The following is a 5,694-nucleotide window of genomic DNA, read 5'->3' on the forward strand; positions in this document are numbered from 1 at the left end:
TACCAGTTCTAGTTATGGACTGACAGTAATACACAATCCTGATAAAAAATTGGAAATTAAAACCGACAGACCATAATTAATTAAGCTTTATATTACTAAACTAGAATCAGTGGTCTTCATCCCATAATTACTAAACCCTAGATAGCAGTCGTCACTATACAACCAAAACAAACGATGCGGCCGCGCTAACCTTAAAACTTTTGGGTCATCGTCGGCGGTGGCGGGCATCGTGCTCCTCCTCCTCTTCGGCATCCTCCTCCTCCTCCTATTCCTCCTCGTGCAGGAACCTCTTCATCTTCGGCTCATCAATGAAAAAGTCACAGACTTCATCGGTGAACTCGGACTTTGCTGATTCTGAGTTGGTGGACTGCGCCTTATCTGAACTCTTTAACATCAGAGCTTCATTGTTGGATCAAGGCGTAGGGGTGGGTAGAGTGGTCAGAGATAGTGGTGGCGAGGGGACCTTGGAGTGGCAGGAGATGGTGGTGGAGTTTCCATAGCGGAGGAGGTTGCAGCGACGGTGGCGGTGGAGACGCGAGAGAGAGAGAGAGAGAGAGAGAGAGAGAGAGAGAGAGAGAGAGGAGGGAGGGAGGGAGGGAGGGAGAGAGATAGAGAGGGAGAGAGAGAGGGAGGCTGGGAGCAATCGAAAGCCAGGGAGTTAAATTTATAAGGCTTTCAAGAGGAGTTGAACTGATAGAGCATGGAAGATGTATCGGTAGTGGGCTAACACTTCCGGTTCATAACTCCAACCAGTAGTGATAGCTATTATCACTGCCGGTTCGTAACTCCAACTGGGAGTGATAGCCATTATCGCTGTCGGTTATTGATGTCACGACTTTTCATATGCTAGTTAAGCTTATGAATTGACAGTGATACTTGCTTATCATTGTTGATTCTTATTACCAATAGGCACTAATACATCTCTACCAGTTCAAAAAATGAACTGGCAATGATAATCAAGTTATCACTATCGGTGCGTAGCTAGAATCGACAGTAATGTATTAGTATCGGTTGGAATCGACAGTAATGTATTAGTACCGGTTGGTAACAAGAATCGATAGTAATAATAACTATCACTATTGTTTCTTGATGACTCGGATTTTATGTGCTGATTTAGCTTATGAATCAACAGTGATGTTTTATCACTATGAAATTAAAATCATACAATGGTAACCGCTCGACTAGTATGAGACTTTTCTTGTTGCACTTTAGAACTATACGTTTATCTCCTCGTACCGTAATGACTCCATTTGGCTATGACAACTTTACGCATTGGTATGTGTAGTAGGCACCAATCATGACCTCGGCAAGAGTTGGATGACCGAGAATAGCATTATATACCATCTCAAAATGCACCACGTTAAATATAATTTTCTTTATTCAAAAATTCTTGGATGTCCCAATAGTGATTGGGAGCGAGACTTGGTCGATAGGCATTGTTGAAGAGCTGAGATTATGTCGTGGAAGACATGCTTCACAGACTCAATTCTTATTCTAGGTACCTGCGGTATGGACTCCCTATAAGACAATGGCACTTTCACGTGTGAACCGAAGTTGTCTTGCCGAACACCTTTTTATATTGGGCATATGTCTTGTATTAGTTACTTGGTAGTTCAAATCATGGTGGGCCTAGTCCAGTGGTCTACCAAAGATGGTTAATTATTAGGGTACCATTCGATTGGGTATCCTATGTAGGGGCAGGATAGTTATTTGTATTAGGGGTATGAAAGGATGTAAATTTGTATCTCACAATATTCCTCGAATCAAGGGGCATTCAATCTTATCAAAAATTAATTTCTGACAATATATTTGTAATTGAATAGGAGTACCTTCGAGATCATGGATTAAGCATGAAACAAAACATGAGATATATATAGGTTCACACTATGTAAGAATCCATCAAAGGAGACAAGTCATTAGTGATGGCTGCTCAGTATGCGTCACTAATGCACTATTAGTGATGGGTTAAATGACGACCTATCACTAATGTGTGATCCGGGTTGAGACTCGGCCAAGATCCGTCACTAATGAGGGGTTATTAGTGACGGCGAGGGGGTCACCTCAAAACCCGTCACTAATGATAGAGTCATTAGTGACGGGTAGAGAGAGCACACTCATTAGTGACGGGCGAACTCAAAACCCGTCATTAATGATGGAGTCATTAGTGACAAGCAGAGACAACACACTTGTTAGTGACGAGTGACCTCAAAGCTTGTCACTAATGATGGAGTCATTAATAACGAGTAGAGAGAGCACACTCATTAGTGACAAGTGACCTTAAAGCTCATCATTAATGATGGAGTCATTAGTGACGGGAAGAGAGGGAACACTCATTAGTGACGCGTAATAAAGACACCCGCCACTAATGGCTAACTCATTAGTGACGGGCCTTTAGGTGACACGTCACTAATGATTGGTTAGATCCCAAGTCATTGTTGGTCGGGTAAAAACTTCATAACTTTTTTATACTAACTCAGACGGGAAAAAATTTTATATGAAAATTGTAGCCCTCGACGAGGTCTACAACTTTGTAGTTGATAATTTTTTTTATTTGAAGCAATATATATGCACAAATAAATATATAAAGACTGTCAAAGGAATCACACATAGGGCCACAAACTAAAGTGCTGAATCTAGTGTAAAACTAGTAGGAATCATTAAAAAAGATATATGTAGGGTCACAAAGTTGAAATTTGCAATTCAAAGATTTTTATCATGAGTTTGGTAACTCGAATTGATGAAATGTCTGCATAGCATTAACTTTCAGATGTAGCACTATATCTCCAAAAATTTTCAGACAAATCGGAGAAAGTCCATTTTCGATGAAAAACTTTAGAGGCCCTATTGAGGGTCTTTCAAGCCTTTTTGAGTGTCAATAAAGGTAGAGGTCTTTGGACCTATATTTTTTGGATGCGTCTCCTCGTTAGCTTCGAAAGTAGAGGTCAAACGTCGAAATCGGACCTTGTATGCAAAAGTTATGGCTGTTTTACTGAATACTGCACGGGTTAGATATAAACTTTTTCATACGGAGTCAGATGTAGACAAACTTTACATGAATATTGTAGAACTCAGCGAGATCTACAACTTTGTAGTTGACAAAAATTTTCATTTAAGATCATTTAGCAAAATTATAACCCTCAACGAAATTTGGCAAAATTAGTCATTAGTAACGGGTCATAGTTATGACGCGTTACTAATGACCTTTGGCAAAGAAGTTTAAAAGGATAAAATTCTTGTTTCTATCACAACTACGTGATAGCAGAGGTGGTAATGTGGCTACACATGCGAGGATAAGGTCACAGGTTCGATTCTCATGGAACGCAAATTTGAAAACAATGTGAAAAATGTGTGGTTTGTGAGGCATATGGGTGGGCCTGCATTGGAATGGCTCGGGTGAATTAATTTTTTTTTTAACTTTTTTGTGTCAAAAAATACGAAGAATGTTTATCGATCATTAGTGATGGGTCAAGATTACAACATGTCACCACTATTGACTGAACATTAGTGACGGGTCACGGTTATGACCCGTCACTAATGATGATCTATCATTAGTGAAGCGATAAGAGTGATGGGTACATGACCCATCACTAATACCTGTTATCACCCGTCGCTAATAATTTTTTTCATGTAGTGTCGGGCTCCCGGTATGGAGTAATACCAGACCTCCTGTGTGGATGATGCTGTACATATGGGTTATCTCAAGTACATACAATGTGGCTAGATCTATTACAACAAAGTAAATTAGATTTAGACTAATATAAGGTTGAAATTGCTGAGTATCTCCGATTGCTAGGATCTTTGTGCTACTTGCGTCGAGTTGCGTATGTGTTCCCCCTTCCTTGGGGGTCTGAGCCTCGCCTTATACAGGGGTCCTGGCAGCCTGAATCTAATTGTAGTTGATAGGAAGTCATTTGTCTTGTCGGTCAAGGCAAGATAACCAAATCTAGCCTAGATAATAGTCGTACTCAAGTCAGATAACTAAATCGAGACCTTCCTAGTATATGTCTTCGTGATCTTCGAATATATAGGGTCCTGCAGATTAGGGTCCGCAATATCCGAAGTTGTTAAGTAGATGTATGATATACCTTGTCCGTATATGATGTATTCTTCTTAGTTTCCTTTAGCCTTTGTGATCCCCTCCCATTCGGTTCCAGAGCCTAAGGCCCCTTCTATACTTGTTTGGACCGGTATTCACAACAATTATCATTGGATTGGTGTTGTATTCTTTTCTTCAATCAATGTAATTAACAAGGTAGAGCTCCTACCCTTGTTTGATAAAAGGGAGAGGCTAGTTTTCAGTCAACTAAAAATGATGAGGGATACAATCGACGCTAGCTCGTCACGATCGAGATCCAATAGCTTGCGGGTCATCATCTATCTTAAGCTAGCCTCATGTCATTTACTCGCTCTAGAACTGTGCCTGTGTAGCCTTGCTCCCCCGCCTTGCCCTACCCTGCATCCTTCGTCTCCGCAGTTCTTACGCCACTAGATACACACCCGTTAAGCTGCCACTGCACTAACCACTCTATTTTTTATCGACCACATTGCTAACACCGCTCATCAGCAATCTTCCATCACCCATGGCTGGCCACACCCCATCTCATGTCCCGCCCACCATCCGCCATCACCACCCGTAGGTCCAATCTGTGCAGTGCGCTTACATGTAGGCCCGGTAGACACTGAAGCCGAAAACTTGAAACACTCCTACCTAACCTTTGGCTGGAGAGCTCCAAAATCCGACTGTAAGCGACGTCAATTTTAATTGATTGATGCCTAGGAAAATTGTTGAAAAAATATTGGACGATTATCAGACGACATAAAACATTTGAGATGAAGCTTACAGTAACTAATTAGAGAAGGAAGAAGTGGAAATGAGCTGAACGGCTCGAAAGAAGCATTGATCGCTACACATGCTGGTTGTCGTTTTAATACTATCGACTGTTCTCACCTGTACATGCAAACCACGAGCCCACCGAGCTGCATGCTTTGTTGCGCGGCGTTCGTTGTTCCTGCGATCGATGTGCTCGCGCTACGTGCTAGCTTGGTGTTGTGCTTTCACTATTGTTCATCATGAGAGAGAGGGCCCATGCATGTTTTTTGTTTTGTTTTATGGTGTTGATAATTCGACGTCCTTTTGCTAGGAGATCATCGCTTGGTCGGGAACGTGACGATCGAGATCGCCAACTAACAGGCGGGAGGCGGATATCAAAGCTGTGGGTGCCAAAGGTTCGGTTGCATGCGTGCCTTTGCCATGCGCAGTTCAGGCCGAACAAGCGCCGCGGTACCAAGCATGGGCCGGCGCGTCCATGCACGGCAAAAGAAAATCTGAAACAGAATGCCCAGAGAAAGCCGTACGTTCCAAGTGCAAGCGTGTTCGTTGGGGTTTGTTGGGCGAGCCGAAGCAGCGACGAGGCCACCAAGTGCACCGTAGCAGCAAGAGGACGATTGTTCGGTATGCACGATCAGGTTATTGTTTTAATCGACATTTTTAGTTTAGTTTCAACAAACAGTTTAGATTTGATTCTGTTGGATTGTGATCTGAATTTTTATTGGTTTATACAAGGGACGTCTTTGGCCTATATTTCGGAATAGTCCGTATTAGACTCGAATCATATATGTCCACCCTTATAAATATATCTTGTAAGCTGTAAGGAGAGTTGAGAGGCTCATTGTAGTCCGTTGTATTGTACATAT

This window comes from Phragmites australis, chromosome 14 (genome assembly GCF_958298935.1).
Source record: "Phragmites australis chromosome 14, lpPhrAust1.1, whole genome shotgun sequence".
NCBI classification, from domain to species: domain Eukaryota; kingdom Viridiplantae; phylum Streptophyta; class Magnoliopsida; order Poales; family Poaceae; genus Phragmites; species Phragmites australis.